The sequence below is a fragment of the Trachemys scripta genome, chromosome 1 (genome assembly GCF_013100865.1).
Source record: "Trachemys scripta elegans isolate TJP31775 chromosome 1, CAS_Tse_1.0, whole genome shotgun sequence".
Classification (NCBI taxonomy): Eukaryota; Metazoa; Chordata; order Testudines; family Emydidae; genus Trachemys; species Trachemys scripta.
Window position 1 is genome coordinate 164,387,297 of NC_048298.1, and position 18,209 is coordinate 164,405,505.

The following is an 18,209-nucleotide window of genomic DNA, read 5'->3' on the forward strand; positions in this document are numbered from 1 at the left end:
GGGATGATGCATCATCTTTCAGCAATGACTTTGGCAAAATGAATCTCCAGTTCTTTCAGTGCAATGCACTGTATGTGTCCAGACTAGCCTCTAAGCTGCTTAGGGCAGGGGCTGAGCACATAACTAATACATAAGTGGGAAATCGGGAGATCCTGGAGCTGTCTGGCAGAGTTTCAACTCTGATTCTGCTACCACATGGCTACTCCCACCAGGCTACACTGGTTCTTTGGACAGCAGCATTCAGAGCCAGTCAGGCATGCCTCAGAGCCCGGCAGCACAAGAAAGAGAGAGATCCCAGAGGTTCTAACCTAAATATAGAGAATGTCTGGTCTGTCTGCTCTTTACACTGAATGGACAGATGGACCGACAGAACTACGGTCTTGGAACACTACCCATGTGTATGTGATCACTGATTTCTCTTCTCCTGCAATAGCACCTGTGCCCTGATTCCCCGCAGTTAGTGTTAATTCTTATTAAAACTCAACAAACAGGGTTTTTATTATATCTGCCTTACAATTTCATTTTTCAAACCATACACTCAAATAAGCATTAAAACCAAATAAGGATTGGGTGGCTCAGGGGACTGGTACTAATGGAATATGGAGCCTTTTTTCTCTAGGTTGCTGGCTCCAATCCAGATCCATCTGGTCTCGATTGAAAGTCTCTGCCATCTGAGTCGTGCTATGAATTGTGTGTGTGAGAGAGAGATTTCAGCCCAGTCGTTAGTGGAGAAGTGTGTCCGCTTCCCAAACCCCTCATCACCATTTGCAGTAACTTTGGTTGGCATTGGGCCACAGTCCAAGGGTGAGGCACATTAGCAGGGGATTGTACTGGGGGCGGCTTGCCCTGCTGCTACACATGCTAATACCTATTTTATAGACAAATAGGTGCCAGTTTCCAGTTTCTGATGGGAGAGACGTGAGGGCGTTAGAGGCCCAGTGACCGCTGGGCTTGTTGCATTCTTACTGGTGTTTAAATAGCAGATCCTAACATCCCATTGGCACAGTAGCCTCCTGGAGAATTCCACAGCCAGGCCGGGTGGGCTTCTTTGCTGTCATCTGGATGTTTGTTGAAAATGTTTTGAAATCTGTTAAAATAAAACTGATTGCACCTGGTATATCAGTGTTTATTCCGGGGGGGGGGGTTATCCCCTTCCTATTGCCACCCCAACTTTGCCTGACTAGCTACAGGCCAACCCTTACAGCACTTCCTTCATCCCTGGGTTGGGAGGCTTAATTAAAGCTTGTAAAGTGCTCTGAGAGCCTTGATTAGGTAGGGCTAGAGAAGCACAACACTTTGTTGTTTTGAATTTCCTGGCTTTGCTGAGTTTCATCAGCCAAACCTTTGACTTTATTTTAACAAATTTGATTTTCTTCTGCGAGTGAGCTGACTTATCGCTCCTAAAAAACTCCAAAACGTTCCTGTTTTTAAAGCGACCATTTTGCCTAGCACTGTGTGAGAAGGAAAGAGACAGAGGGCTGCCAGAACCCTACTTAGCACAGGAATGGAAATGGGGGAGGAGCCAACTTTGTGCATCCCCCGGTGTAACTGAGCCTTCAGGCTTCTCTAACTTACGTTTAGCTGCACCTGCCCCGTAGGGAGCGTTGCAGCAACTAAGAATAATCCGAGAGTGTAACAGTGCTTCTGCCCCTCCATGCTTTCTGTCCCGCCTTGGGAATTCCCTGGGCTAGGGATGTAACATGGTGGGCTGATCTACTGCCTTTATGCCCCTTTGACACCATAAAGCAGCATAACGGTGGGGATGTTAGAGGGCAATGGAGAGTGCGGCCAAAAGAAATCAGTCAGCTGTTAGTCAGGTTTGTAAAAGCTGCCATAGAAATAAGCTCATCAGAGCAAGATGGGAAGTGAGCCTGTATCTCTAGACTTGCCTGTCGGTACAAAAAGAGAGAAATCCAGGGAAGGTTTTCTTCAGTGAGCGATTCCCCATTTTCCAAGCTCTCTTTCATGGGGTGTGAGGAAGAGGGAATTGGGCTTGGACGTCCGAGGAAGTGAGGTGGAAATGGTAGTGTGAAGGAGAGAGCCAGTTCGGATCAAACAAACAGACCCAGCCCTTCAGCGGTCAGCCCTGAAGTTCAGCTAGCGATTTGCAAGCTGCGTTCCCTTGTTGCAGTTGTTAGTGGCAAGCTGCCTCTGGAGAGAAGCAGAAATGCCACAATGGAGATCAGTTTTACATGCTGCCACCCCAATGGATCTTTCTCAGGGTGGGGCAGATGATCACGGAGGGTTAGAAAGGAGCTGTGGGGCACTGGGTGCCCTGGACTGCAAAGCTGAGGAGGTAGGTGAGCAGGGTCTTGCACTTGGCCGGGCAGCGCTGGGTGCAATTTGCCATGTTGGTGAGTGGGTAGGCAGGTAGTGCGTCCTGGAGCTGATAGATCAGTATTTGCTTCCCTGCCATACAGAGCTGGCACTAGGCATAATTTCTAAGCAATTGCTTAGGGCCCTCAGCAGCTCAAGGCTCATCCCCCATTCACTTTTTATTGTAAGAACTTCCCTGTTTTAGTGGGGCGAGGGAGGCAAAATATTCCTGCTTAGGGCCCCCAATGGGCTAGCACCAGCACTGCTGCCATATTCAGGAACCAGTGAAAACATCACCAGCATACTTCCATGATAGTGCCAGACCCAGGGCTGTTGGAAAAGCTGCTGAACCTTCAGGTACTTCTCAGAAACAGCCCAGGGGTTTTCCTATTGCCCATCTTGTAGTGTGTCCCTCTGGGCCTGTCTCAGCTCCTAGGCCAAGTATGGTCTCTTGGTTCCTTCCCATCAGCTCTCCGGATATTTTGAAATAGGGTTTGTTTTCGTTCCTGTGATGAAATGTTTTAAACCACCAATAAAGTGTCACAAACAAGGGCATGGTTTGGAGTCTGCTTTGGTCTTATTCAGACTTTCAACATCCTGGGCTTGGTTTCCTCAGCCCCCACTGGTCTGTCGTTCAGGGAGACCTTCCATTTATTAGACCTTGGAGCACCAAGGCAAGTAGATTCTTTCCTGAGACTCCAACACTTTCTCAGCCACCAAGCAAGTGCTTCAACCCCTCTCAAGGGCTGATCCCTTCCTCCCTGCTGCTGGAGGAGAATTGGAAAGAACTTATTTCAACTCTCTGTCACTTCCCCCTACAAATCCGGCTGATGTTCTTGTTTTTCCTCCGATCAGGGCACCATTGCACTGGGCACTCTATGCACATGCAGTAACAAGACAGTCTCTGCTCCTGCGAGCTCACAATCTAGGTTATGACAAGATGTAACCGGTGGACACAAACAGGGTAGGAGGGGAGAAGATGCAGTGACAGGAAAGTACCCTAGTGTTTGCACAACACGGAGGAGGTCCTAGTTCACCACCCACCTAGCCATTGTCAATTATTTCCTGGCTCACCTCCCGCTGCTGGTTTTCAGGTTGCTGGTTAGGTGAAGCGTCAACAATATGGAGGTCAGGAGACCATGGCTGTGGGGCTCAAGGGACACTTTCTAGTAATGAACAGACCACAGCCACAAGTGTGAGAGCCTAAGAGGGCTAGGAGAGCTGCAAATAACTGCCTTGTGGCTGTGCTCGGGCTCCCAAGCCGTCCGTGATGTTGTTGGCAGTGTGTCTTATTCCAATAAATAATCTCACATAGTGCACAGGGGGCTAACTGGAGCCCAGGCACATTATTCCTAGTGGCTAGAAATGCCTGCGAACAGCTGAGGTGGTGATAGTGTTGCACCGCAGCAGAGAGGGCTGAGAAGTGCTCCTGAGCAGAGAGAAGTTATTTCTGGAAGCTGGTAACCTAGAGCTCTGGGTCGCTCCCTGCAAATCTGTCTCTCTGTGATGACTAAAAGGCAGATGTACATGGCAAAGAAATCTTGATGGGAGCGTTGTGATGCTTCAATACACCTTGGCATTGGTCTCTGGAAAACTGAAGGAAAGGGTCATTTTTGTTTCCTACCCCTTGGATTGATTTTCTGTTACAGCCCTGAGAATATGAATCTACAGCTCCTTATCCTCCCTCCCCACAGCACGCTCTCCTAGCTTCCCCTCCGAGGCTGCTGAGTGCTCCCTCTTGACCAAAGACCTAGGCTTCTTTCCAGCTGCTAGTTCTCCAGACCCTCCCTGAAAGCCGCCCTGGTGCAGGTATACCGGCTCCTATTGGTCCAACAGGAAATGCTGCTGGTGGTGGTACTAGTTGATCTCCTGGTTCACCGGTGGCAAAAACAGGGTTTGGAAGTGCCCAAACCGGGTGCATTTTGATCAGCTGCTAGTCTCCTGTGTTCCCAATAGATTAGGGCAAGCACACTGGCAGAGTCAAAGAAGTGATGCGTTTCTGATGTTTGACATTCATGTCCGTCTAGGGTGAGAACATGATTTGATCTTTCCTTACATGTCAGCTTGGTAATGACAGTTTTCCAATGACCTTTGTCCTGCCTTGCACCATCCTGAGTACCAGCAAGCAGCAATGAGAGTGGGTTAGCACAATAGGTCTCAACCTTTTTGATACCAGAGACTGGCTTGCTGCTTTCCTAAACTGTGGCAGGGAGATCTCAGGGACTGGCACCGGTTCATGGACTAGCCGTTGAGAAACACTGGTTTAGCTCACTTGTGCAGTGATGTTTTCATTTCTGTTTGCCTCTCTCCCTGTGGTAGTTGGTGGCACTGCATTAGCTGGTCTCACTGAACTCAGTAGCAAAACTCTCATTGACCTTGGTGAGATCAGGACATGGCCTATTGAACAACCAGACATTGGTTCGGCAGCAGCTGTCTGGGCAGATGACTTAAAGTTGTCATGAGGAGTGTTCAGATTCTTAAGTAGACAGAGTTAGGGGCCATTGCCACTAGTTGTGGTTGGGAAGATGTCTGGCATTGGAAAGGGGTGGCGCTCTCACTCTGCTCTACCCTAGGGCGCCTCCCCACATCTCTAGACTATGCCCTCTAACTCAGGAGTGGGCAAACTCAGGGGTGCGCATCCAGCCCATCACACCTTTTAATGCAGCCCTCAAACTCCCGCTGGGAAGCGGGGTTGGGGGCTTGCCCCACACTGCCTGCCCGGTGCTCCCTAGCCCCCGACTCACACTTCCTGGATGAGCACCATCTTCCCACATGCAGAGCCACACTACTTACCAAGACTTCACCGTGATGTTTCCGGGACCGGAACCCTGCCCCTACCTGGCACTGCACCCAATCCCTGAAGAACCAGCTTCCGCCCAAATGAACCAATGATTAAGGCAGCAGCATCGCAGGATACCACGCCTAATCGAGTCCAATTAGAAACCCCGAGCTTCATCAACCAATCCCTGAGGCACCACTCCTCTGAGAGACTCACCTCATTCCTCATCAGCTAATCACCATGGCCGGACCCTCCAGGTCTCCTACAGCTCTCAAGACTCTCGAAACTGCCCAGGGGCCGTACACGTCCCAGCTAGGGTGCCCCCTTCTGTGGCGGTGTGTGGTATGGCTGCCTTGGTGTCACTGCCAGCAGGACCCCTAGGAGTCCCCAGTACCACCCCTATAGAGCTCCCCCTCCCTCCGGGCCACACCCCATAAGTCCCTCTCCCCCCACCTCGGTAACATCCCTTTTAGGGCACCCCCCCCTGCGCCTCATGCCATGAGTCCTCCCGCCGCACCTCGGTAACATCCCTTAACTTTGTGAGAATTCAGGGCCCGCCATGCAATTTCCATAGCCAGATGTGGCCCTCAGGCCAAAAAGTTTACCCACCCCTGCTCTAACTGAATACATTCTAAAATCCACCACTTCACAGGTGTCACAAGTAGGTGAGTCTCCCAAAGGTTCCCAGCTAGAAATGCAAACAGGAGCGCCACCCTGAGGCCAGGCAGCACAAGCTTCTGCAATCCAAATAGGGAACTCAAAACCACAAATGAGAAGTTTGAGGACGAGCATCTATTTATACTTTGCACAACTTAGATGGTTGCTTTACACCTTGTCATTTACATTGCGAGGGAGATGTACACATTTATAAATGACTGCAGCAGGGAAAGGTCCAGATAAAACCAGCTCCTTCCCAAAAGCCCTGGAATGAGAGTGCTGGCAAGCACTACAAACAATTACAAAACATTCACCTCCATTTGCAACCTCATTGAAAATAATGCAAGTGTTTGTTCATAATTGGCAATGTGCTTGTTACTTCTGTAACTTGACAGGAGCAGGTTTTGTGCCAGAGACGCTCCGAAAGGAAACGTGTTTTGGGGAGGGGCTCCTGGCACAAAGGGCCTTATATATTCTCCTTTCACCTCTGGAGACCTCAGCTCACATGAAGTGAATTTAGTGCTCGCGCCCTAATCTCTTTATTTGCAAATATTGCCCAGCTAACCCAGTATTTTGGCTGGCACAATTTGATAGGACTCGAGTGGCAGAGAATACTGTGAGGTTGGGCTGATGTCCATTTGACAAAGCTGGGTGATTATTCTCAGGCCAGGATTAGTGGGAGTTACTGAGAGGCACTGGCACAGCTGAGTGAGGGCCAAGGCCTGGGATCGCATAAGAACATAAGAGTGGTCATTCTGGGTCAGACCAATGGTCCATCTAGCCCAGTATCCTGTCCAGGTGCTTCAGAGGGAATGAACAGAACCAGGCAATCAGCAACTGTGGCCCATTCCTAGCTTCTAGCAGCATGTGTTGTAGTGCATTGATAGAGCTATGTGTGTGAGGCCCTGATCTAGCCAGAGTTTTGTTAGCCCCTCAATTTCATGAACACCAAATTCAGTTCAGAATTATACAAAAGGAAAACAGCAATCCCATATCAATTGTAAACTATGAAGGAAAAAAATGCTTCTCTGCTTCCATTTTGCTCAACACAAATGTACACAGGCCTGGAGGGGAGAAGAGATATTCAGAGTTTTGGATGTGGCCCAGGGTGGTAAAAGTAATTATCTAATGGCTGTTCAGTGGCCTGTGAAATTAATTTGGTGGGGCTCGGTGCAATTCTTAGTGGGCAGGATTTCTTAGAAGAAGAAAATACACCAGCACCATATCTGAGGCTAATCTATAACTCTTGTCAACACTCTCTCCGCAGGCCCAGGGAGACTGAATGGATCAGGTAGCCTGAATTCACAGGTCAGGATTGAATCCTGTGGATGACTGGGGCCAGCACTGTCTTTTCTGTACCAGTTCTGCAGATAGAGTGAGCACTGTCGTTTCCACGGGTGCCAACAGAGCATGAAAACTGACAGGCGGGGGGGAAACGTTGTATTATTTCTTTAAAAGCTCATGGGAACGAATCCGTAAATACCAAGAGCGGTATGGAAAGATACCAGGGGCACCAACTCTTTGTGTCCTCCTTATCTGGTGGTAATGCCAACAAGAGGCATGCTGTCGAATTTCAAAGAGAAGGGCCATGACCAATCAGTGTGAAACGTGGCAAGAATGCCTCACGCAGTGGCCAAGGGATAAAAGGCCGCACCAGGCTGAACTGTAAGATTTCTCATTTCTCCGGCAATGAGTGAGACACTCTGTGGCAATGAAACTGGAGTGAGCGAGACTGAGAGAGTCTAATTGCTGTTCCCGCTTCTGCTGCTTTGATCTGAGGCAATGCCCATTTTAAATTGCAAACGGCTGTCAGTCAGATACCATCCAGCCACTGGCTTATAAAGTGGGATGTACACTTCAGACAGATAACGTTATGAGAGGCAGGAAATCCAGAGAGGAACGACTGAAGGTCTGAAATGATGGGAACTCTGCAGCGTAGCTCTCATTGGCATCAACGTGGGCTGTGTCGCACACATCCCCCCTCACCACTCTGAAAATTCCCTCCTGTGCACCAAGTCAATCCCATTGTGCCGGAGGGGAATCTCAGCGCTTACGGTCCTGTTGCCTGAGCCTTGATTATGCAGATACTGGTTTGTGCTGCAATATGTAGGCAGAGGGAGGCAATGCAGCTTTTCTGGCTTGGAGCATGAACACTGCTTAGCACTATTTCAACCTGCCTGCTGTGGGGTGGGTTACCTGGCAGGGGACTGGCTGGGGATTCAGTCCTGGCTGAGGAACAAGATTTTCCCCTTGTTTCAGGGAACAATCGTGGGGATTGCAGGCGATGCCGGGCACCTCGTGAACCAGGCCCCTGCCTCCATAGTTCTGGTACCCAGGGCTGCCCCTGACTCTCCCCAAAGACACGTGCCCTATGGCACTGAGCACTCAGCGCTGCCTCTCCTGAGACTGAGATGCCATGCCTGCCGGATGTGTTGTTCACCCGCCAAGAACACTTTCACCTTCTGTTTCTAGCTGATAAGGACACTGGGCACCTGGGATGTAGGATTGGTTTTTCATAAACCTTCAAGATGCTTTTCCTAGTATTAGTAGGGACATGCTGTGGAGTCAGCTTCTGCCAATGGATGGATCTTCGATTGTTAAGCGGATTAAGAAAAAGGTGCAGAGTAACGCTCCGGTGGCGGCGAAAGTGGGCAGGTTGGGTGCTGCCTTGTCCCTTGCCCTCAACAGTAGGGGATTCACCAAGCAGCAGCCTTGTGCCTTCTGTTCAATTTATACTATTTTGATTGAAATTGTCCCAATGTTACGAGATCCCAAATGTCAAAGTCTAGGTGGAGAGCAGCAAAGGCCAGCTGGTGCAGTCTTACTATAATTAGATCACTTCATTAGATTTCTGCAGGGTAACGGGGGCTTAGGACTCAAATGTGAACAAGGTGAAAGCAGCTGTGTCTGGTTGCTGGAAGACTGCGTGCATTACTGCAGATTACCCAAGCTTCAGGGGGTATTCAGTGGCTACTGGGTCATTTTTGCTGCCGCATCAGACTGGGTTTGGCATGTCTAGCCAGACAGAGACCTAAATGCAGGGCTCTGAGGGCATGATAAGTTTCGGAGGGTAGGTTGGTAAAACCTTTTTGAGGTGTTTGTTTAGGCAAAGGTCCAAGTTGTTTGAAGACAGAACTGTAGGGTATTAGACAGCCCTAGCTAGGTATTTACATCACACTCTGCATTGTTAGGGGTGCTCAGCTAGAACCAGGCTACAGTTCCTTTTTACAGCAGTACACAATGTCTTGAATAGACCTGTGAGCTGTTGTGCAAGGTCGGGCTAGTGTTTTACATCTACTTTGCACTGGATTTGTACTGGAATAAATAACTACACACGGTGTAAGGCAATGGTGTATCAGCTTCCTCCATCTCCCTTTTTAAAAGGCTTCATTTGAATACGAATCCTATTTGCATAAAGTAAGGAATCCTAGTCTAAGGGTCACTAGGCGAGATTAAGGTCTGAGAGAATTATATTTTGCTTTTCTATAGTACCTTCCATTTAAGGATCTCAAGGTGCTTTGCAACCTGCTATTTAGTTTCCCAGTACACTGATGAGGCAGATGAATATTATCCCCATTTTTCAGATGGAGAAATTGAGACACCATGACTTGCCAAAGACCCATGAGTCAGTGGCAGAACTAGACAAAGAACCTAGGAATCCCTCCCCCTCTCTACAGAAGACCTTAAAAGAAAGATGGAGGAAGAAAAGCTCTGCCATAGCAGGGAGAACCAAATGGAATCTCTCTCTCTCTGCTGCATCTAAAATGAATTTAGGAAGAAGTGACTTATCCTGGTAACTAATTGCTTTAATATACAATCAGGAGTCAATGGCCCCCATTTCGCAAAATACCTAAGCACGTGCTTATGTCTACACCTATTCAACAAAGTACTTAAGCATGTGACTTCTATATGTGTAAAGTGCTTTGTTGAATAGGATAGACCCAAGCCTGATTTTAAATGCTTTGCTGAATCCGGGCCTAAAATTGCTTGAAAATCCTGATCACTGATCAACTTGCTGCCCTGTTCATTGTGGTGCTACGTGCTGCTTTGCTGCTAACCCTACAGGCCTGAGTAGTTCAATCAGGGAGTTGAGCACAAAGTTCTAATAGACTCTCCCCTTTAATGGGGAGTAGAGTCACTGGAGTGCTCACATCACTGGGTATTTGATCGTTGCGTTAATTAACTCTTACTCTATTTACATGCAGATTTAAATTTACACGGGGTGTTTATTTTGCAAATGTACGCTGTGGTGATTATCAGATAATTAACTTGAGAATTGATGGCAGAAGAGGTTGAGATTTGCTCCTAATCTATCCTTCGTGCAGCTCTATTTATGGCCCACAGACTTTTTAAGACGGGATAGGTTCTTAATATCTTGCATGCTAATTGCTTTTATTATGACTATGTGCCTGTATATAATTGTTTTGTTTCAGCTAGTTGGACCTGTTTTTTCCCCTCTGTTGTGGTTTATATCAAGCTGAATGAATAGGGCAAATGAGGTCTGACTCAGAGTTTTATTTTCATTTGATGTACTAAGAGTAGAAAAAGGTTATATGGACGCAGGATCCAGCTACCCCTGATCCCAGCGATTTCCTTCCTCTGAGTTCCTTTGTCTCATAGACAATCTTTTTTATGCATGACGCTTACAGAAACTGTGATATTGTCTAGTGGCCCGTATTAAATCTCAGGACAGTAAAACAGTGCACTTAAGCTGTATCATCTTTTAAAATGAGATTGCTATTAACTTGCTGTTTGGTTTATAAGAGCAACTTACCCTAATAAACTGACACATCTGCTCAGCAACCCTGCAGACGGTCACTCAGCACTTAGCACACTCCTTCTCCATCCTGAATGGCCTCAGCAGATCTCCCCTGTAGCAGTCTCATACCAGGCACGTGAGCCGCAGAGCCATGACCAGTAGTACAGCGTGGGCCTAGTTGGGATTTCAGTGTTCTGGGACCCAAGCTTATAAAAGATCCTGCTCTACAGCAGTCCCTAGATTCCTGTTTTCCTGCCTTCAAAATGCTTCGGCACCATCTCGCTCCCATCCCCTGGACTCTCACTTTTGGAATGAATAGATGTAAATAGTGTCAGTTATTGGTAGCTAGGGTTTTAAAAGGGGCAGGGTTCCATGTTTAGAGTCCAGGGCCATGTCTACACTACAAAATTATGTCAACCTAACTTACATCAGCATACAGCCATCGGCATAGGTAGCGTCTTCACTCAGGCTATGTCTACGTTAGGTCGACTTACAGCCACCACATTAATTACTGCGGTGGCTGATGTCCACAGTACCCACCAGGAGCACTTCCACCACTTGAAGAGGGGCAGTATGGGGGCTGAGAGCCAGGGCTCTCAACTCCACGCAGCTCCCCACTGGGAGCTCTACTGCCCCCCAGGGTTTCTTGATCCACGCTCCCAACAGGGGGCAGCCACCCAGGGCTTCTCACCTTCAGCGGTGAGATCTGAGCCCAGAGTCCAGTTGGCTGCCGTGCCCCCAGTGGGAAGTGGGGAGCCGTGACCCCGGGGGCAAAGGGGCAGGGCTCCCAGCGGGGAGCCTGGGCAGCAGTCCGGCCTGGAGCAAAGACTGGGCAGCAGCCCAGCTCAGGAGCCAGATTCACTGGAGCCACGAAATTGACAAGAATGACAGCCAAAGCCAATGTAAGGCGTTAACTACGCCGACATAAGCTTATGTCTCTTGTTGAGGTGGTTTTATGATGTCAGTGTAGCAGGGGAGTTGCATGGGTGGGAGGAGCATTGCAGTGTGTACACCTCCACTCTTCTGTTGACAAAAGCTGACTTTTGTCAACAAAACTGTGTAGTGTAGACAAGTCAGTGCTACAGTGGCGGAGCCGCACTGGTGGAGCGCTGCAAGTGTAGATAAGCCCTTAGTCAGCAAAGGCCAACAAAACTGTGCTATTGGGACATTCTATCCCTTGGGGGAGCGTACTGTAACCCCCATATTCCTCATTTTCATATAATCGTGATCTTACATATAAAGCAGGCCTTGTAAGGAATCAGGGGAAAGGTTATGATCTGCTGAAAGTGATTTCTCTATCCTATATGTATATCATTAATGCATATGAAGTTATGAGAATTGTGTTGTATGGTGGTCACTAAAGCATGCTGTAAGTTGGGGAATCAGCCAGATATTAGCTCCTCAGAGGCAACAGCAACAAAAGTAACCAATGCCTGGGTGGGATGTCAAACAACCCATCAACAGCTATTGTCCAGCAAGGGAGCTACAATGCAATGACTCACCTGCATGAGGCCACACCAGGGGAATTGCTCAACCTTGATTCAGCAATGCCCTCCAGACATGTCTGATTGTGCTCCCCAAGCACATGGACTGAGAGTATAAAACAGGCAGAGTGGAGACATACTGGTACCTTATCCTGCCCCCACCTATGCTGCAAGCAACCAAGACACTGAGAAGAAAACAAGACTCCAACACAGGAGATTGGCCCAGATTTAAAGAACAAATCTGTATATTAAGGACTGCAATATCCAGTGGGGTGAGAAAAACTGCTTAATCTAGTTGCTGCCCAGTCTAATAGAGTTGAGAGTTTAGACTGCGTGTTTATATTTTCTTTTCTTTTGGTAACTAACTCTGACTTGTTATGCTTTGATTTATAATCACTTAAAATCCATCTTTATAGTTGATACATTTGTTTGTTTGTTCTACGTGAAGCAGTGCGTTTGGTTTGAAGCATGTCAGAGGCTCGCCTTGGGAGAAAAAGCTGGTGCATATCAATTTTTTTGTTACATTGATGAACCCCTATAAGCTTGCAGCATAACTGGTCACTGCAAGACGGAGGTTACTAGGGTTGTGTCTGGGACCGGAGATATTGACCAGTGTCATTCACTTGCAAATAACTGGGAGCAGCTTACATGCTAGAGGCTGTGCGTGAACAGCCCGGGCATGGGGGTTCTCACAGCAGAGCAGGGTAAGACTGGCTCCCAGAGTCAAGGATTGGAGTGACCTAGCAGATTGCCAGTCCGGATAACACTAGAGGGGAACGTCATCGCTATGAATACATCTTTTGTTGTAATTTTTGCATATACACCAGCTGGCACTCAGCCTTCCATTACTTTCCCTGTGAGATTATTTTTGGACTCTGCAAACCCATGCTTCCCTGTGACTTGATCTTCAGGAAGCAAGAACCACCTAGGCCTCCTGTACCTACATAGGTGGGTAATGCAGTGGAGTCTTACATCTTACATAGGGAGGAGGAATAGCTCAGTGGTTTGAGCACTGGCCTGCTAAACCCAGGGTTGTGAGCTCAATCCTTGAGGGGGCAATTTAGGGATCTGGGGCAAAAATCTGTCTGTCTGGGGATTGGTCCTGCTTTGAGCAGAGGGTTGGACTACATGACCTCCTGAGGTCCCTTCCAACACTGATATTCTATGATTCTATCAGTGATCTGAGGAGAGCATTCCAAAGAGTGAGCTGGAAGCAAGTATGCCAGGTATAGGATGCCAGGAAAAACAAGAATTATGTGCCCATCCTGGAAGGAAATAAGATGTGGCTATGTAACTGGAAAAAGCAGCCTGGTTTAAAAAAAAAAAAAAAAATCCCAAACTTACTCCTTTTTGGAGGGGACCTTACAAAAGAGTTAAGAAAACAAACCATGTATCCTTGCTGATATAAAAAGCAAGAGCTCCTCCCTTTCTGGTGCATTGAGAACTAGTGCCCAGATCCACTGAAAGAAATGGGAGGGCAATCACTGAGGATGCTCAACAGCCATCCCAGAGGGATGCAGAAGAGGATTTGGAGGGACCCCAGCAGAATCCTCTGGCTCACGGTGGGAGACCAGTTGTGGATGAAGAATTGCTGGGGTGTCGTTGGCACCTCAACCCACTGCAGTCTTCAACAGAAAGTCTGTCCACAATTGGATAAGCCTAACCTGGAGGACAAGAAACCTGTATATACTGATAATCTAGATCCAACTATGAATGATAGCTCCATGACTGAATGTAGGACTCAACTAAGCAGACCAACATGGAAACCTGTGTGGACGGCAGATTACCTGGATTCCTAGGAGTTGCAACAATATTAAAACTTTCATTATTGTTTTAAATTCTTATTTAACTAGAGGGGGGGAAGTTGTAATGATCAGTGTAGGCAGCAACTCCACCAACAGGTGGTGCAATATCTTTATTTTAGTGGTGTTGTCTTGTATGTTGTATGATCGGAAAAGGGTTTTTTGTAGTAAGTCTAAATCTTACTGGTGTGTGCTGGAGTTGTTACTTGCAGTGTCCCAATAAATCTTTAGAGTTCTATCAGTGGGTATTACAGTACTCAACAAAGGCCAGTTTCTCATCCCCTTACTCATGCTGAGTTAGAGTAGCACCTTTACTCCACAAGTGGATCAACTAAAATCAGGGACACTATTCATGTAGCAATACTCGACATGAAAAAAGATATGAGATTTGGAATTTTCAGGGTGTTCAGATTGGAGGGCACAGAGCAGAAGTGCTCTCTATGGTTTTGGGTGGGATCCAAAATGGCAGATAGAGGCTATTTCCAAATCTGCTACTCAGTACGAATACGGGGATAAAAATTTGGCCCCGAATATCTGGCAGAGATTAGTGCCCATCATTGTAATTTAGATTTAGAGCCTTAGCCACATTTGCAAGAAACAACCTGTACTCTGAAATTCTGGGGGGCCAGATTCCTTTCCATAAGTAGGCATGATTCAAGAGATTATGCGTAAGATTTTATGTAGGCTACACATTCTCAAGATATCATTTATGGTTTCCTAGCCAGGTAGATTTCCATCCTGAATTTACGGCGCCTATTATTTGCATAAGAAATTTAAGTCACTGTAAGGGAAAACTATTTTTAACAATCTGAGATCTCTTATTTTTAGCCATTTTTCTGTAATTAGTTCTGTTTCCCGCTAATTGTTTGAAATGCGGCATCTATTCCTGCCGCAAAGTGTTGCTTTGATAATTGGTATTATGGGATAAGATTAAAAGTGTTGTTCGCGCTGGAGGGCATGAGGGAAAATGCAGAGTTGTTTGTGATAAAATAACTTACCGTATGTGGAAGTGGGACGGATTGTCTAGGAATCCCAGCTTAAATGGAGTGAAATATTGATGAGGTAGGTAGCACTGGTAAAATCCTATTAAATGAGGAAAACAGCAGTCTGTAACCAAGCAAGTATGGGATGTTAAGTTTTAAATACATAATTTCTTTCCAGAATTGAATTTACTTCTGGCAATGAGGGGATTCGTATTTTATCCATGTAGCATCTCCATTGTGCCTTGCTAGCAAGCTGCTAAGACACTCTGGTCTTCTTTTGTTAGTATTTAGAGATGGATCTCCACCAAAAACCTGATTTTGAAACTCCCCCAACCATTTGGGCAAGTGAGATCTGGATCAGACCTTCCCAGCTCCATGTCAATTGTTATAATTTGCTGAGGGCTGTCAGTGTGATTTGTCCCTGTACAAACACTAAGGGGAGATTTGGCCTTAGAAGAAAAAACCTTCAGATCTGAACCCCTTGAATTTTCAGGGAGTTTGGCTTGGAGAGTCCTTGAAGTACTCTCTGGTTTGGGATTGGATGCAAAACAGCAGATGGAGGCTATTTCCAAATGTGCTTAAGACAGCCCTGGCTCCAGAAAATGCTGCACAGCGCATCACTTCCTGGTGAAGCCCAATCATGGGCCACACAGACCTGCTGGAGGGTTGTAGGGCCTGTAGATTGGGACAGTTTGGATCAGCCCTAAACTTTCAGATACTTTTCAGAACTAACCCCCAAACGTTCTGAGTTCCCTGGTTGCTTAAGCCTCTATTTTTGCTATATGGGGGCTGTTTACTGCACCTTTGCTAATGTTGGTTGGTGGGGCTGTTTTGCTGCCACTTCCTCTGTGCACTGGCTGTGCTGGGGTGGAGGATGACTTATTGTCTACTCCTGCACCCTGGGTAGTTCAGCAGTGGTTTATGTAGGCTGAAACAGGCCAGGACGCACGCCAAGTCCAGCGGTTGGATGCTGTTATGGGCAGTGAAGTCATGTGGTGATGGGACATCCCTTCATGCAGGACAATGCAACATGGCACATTCATTCTCTCCCTCCCAATCTGTCCCCTGTATCTCATAGGAGTCCAGATCCACAATCGGGCCCATAGCCAACCAAGCACAAGTAAGTGCATGTGCCTGTGTAGAATGAAGTGCTGTGGAAGGGAATAATCTTCTGTGCTCCCAAACACCCTCCACATCCAGTGGTGTGCCAAGAGGAGAAAGGGAACTGACTGGGCCATTCTGAGGAGGGAAAGAGGCAGGTTCTGCTTTCCCTCTCTGAAGAAGATGCGAATCAGCAGGCAGGCAAATCTTCCCACAGAAGAAAAACAGTAGAAAGGGGGCCTCTGAGCTTGGACAACTCTTCTCTCATCAGGTGCTGGTGCAGATCCACTGACCTGTGAGAAGACAATGGAGTGCCATAAATTCCCCAGCCAGGTACCATCTCCTGCTGCTCCTGTGTGATGGGCCCTGACTTCTGCAGCCAACAGAGGCAGGTAGAGGGGGAGCTCTGGGGGAGGGCCAAGGAGAGGATGGGTCTCCCTCTGCTTTACCACCAACAACTGATAACAAATATTGAGCAAATCTAGGTGCTGGGCTGATGTCAAAGGGCAGGGCTCTGAGAGGTTAACAGCTCAGCATGTCTACTTTGCTGGGAAGTTCCAAGGCCTTTTGAGCTCATTGAGCAAGCAGCACCTCTAATTTGTTGGACTGCTACCAAAGCTCAGGTCTCTATGGAAATATCAAGCCTGGATTTCATGTTTTTATTCCTGGAAAGTGCTGACCACCCTCAACTTCACCAAAATGACCACTGTACCCACTGTAAAAATGCAGCCATTCTTGTGGGCATCAAAGCCACATGGACTTGAGGGTCATACATGATCACAGGACACTAATAATGGAGCTGGTGAGTGGGAGCAGCAGGAATTTCAGCTGTCATGGCTGGAAATGTAAAATCCCACCAGTTGAGACATTTACATTTGCACTGAATCACTGGGGATTATTATACTATAGGGCAAGTTCTTGTCTGCTCGGGGTGGATACTATGGGTGTGTCTACACTGCACTGCAGACTACGAGGGTGTGATGTGCAGAGCGCACCAAAGTGTTGTGTTGCAACTGCCCTCTGTGGATGTTGCTGGTGCGAACTACAAGCTAGCTAGTTCCTATAATGTAGTCCTGAACGAAAGAGGTCTACACTAATCTTAACCCCACATTCTACAAGCCATTATCCTCTGATCCCACTGATGATTACCAAAAGAGACTACACCATCTGCTCAAGAAACTCCTGGAGAAAGCACAGGAACAGATCTGTACAGACAAGTGCCTAGAACCCCGATCAGGTGTAATCTATTTGCTACCCAAGATCCATAAACCTGGAACTCTTGGATGCCCCATCATCTCAAGCATTGGCACCTTAACAGCAGGATTGTCTGGCTATGTGGACTCTCTCCTCAGGCCCTACGCTACCAGCACTCCCAGCTATCTTCGAGACACCACTGACTTTCTGAGGAAACTACAATCCATCGGTGATTTTCCAGAAACCACCATCCTGGCCACTCTGGATGTAGAAGCCCTCTACACCAACATTCCACACAAAGATGGACTACGAGCCATCAGGAATAGCATCCCCGATACCATCACAGCAAACCTGCTGACTGAACTTTGTGACTTTGTCCTCACCCACAACTATTTCACATTTGGGGACAATATATACCTTCAAGTCAGCGGCACTGCTATGGGTACCCACATGGCCCCACAGTATGCCAACATCTTTATGGCTGACTTAGAACAATATTTCCATAGCTCTTATTCCCTAACACCCCTACTCTACTTGCGCTACATTGATGATATCTTCATCATCTGGATCCATGGAAAAGAAGCCCTCGATGAATTCCATCATGATTTTAACAATTTCCATCCCACCATCAACCTCAGCCTAGACCAATCCACACAAGCGGTCCATTTCCTAGACACGACCTTGCTCATAAGCGATGGTCACATAAACACCACCCTATACCGGAAACCCACTGACCGCTATACTTACCTACATGCCTCCAGCTTCCATCCAGGACACACCACATGATCCATTGTCTACAGCCAAGCTCTAAGATACAACCGCATTTGCTCCAATCCCTCAGACAGAGATAAACACCTACAAGATCTCTATCAAGCATTCTTAAAACTACAATACCCACCTGCTGAATTGAAAAAACAGATTGACACAGCCAGACGAGTATCCAGAAGCCACCTATTACAGGACAGGCCCAACAAAGAAAATAACAGAACGCCACTAGCCGCCACCTTCAGCCCCCAACTGAAACCTCTCCAGCGCATTATCAAAGATCTACAACCTATCCTGTAAGATGATCCCTCACTCTCACAGATCTTGGGAGACAGACCAGTCCTCGCTTACAGACAGCCTCCCAACCTT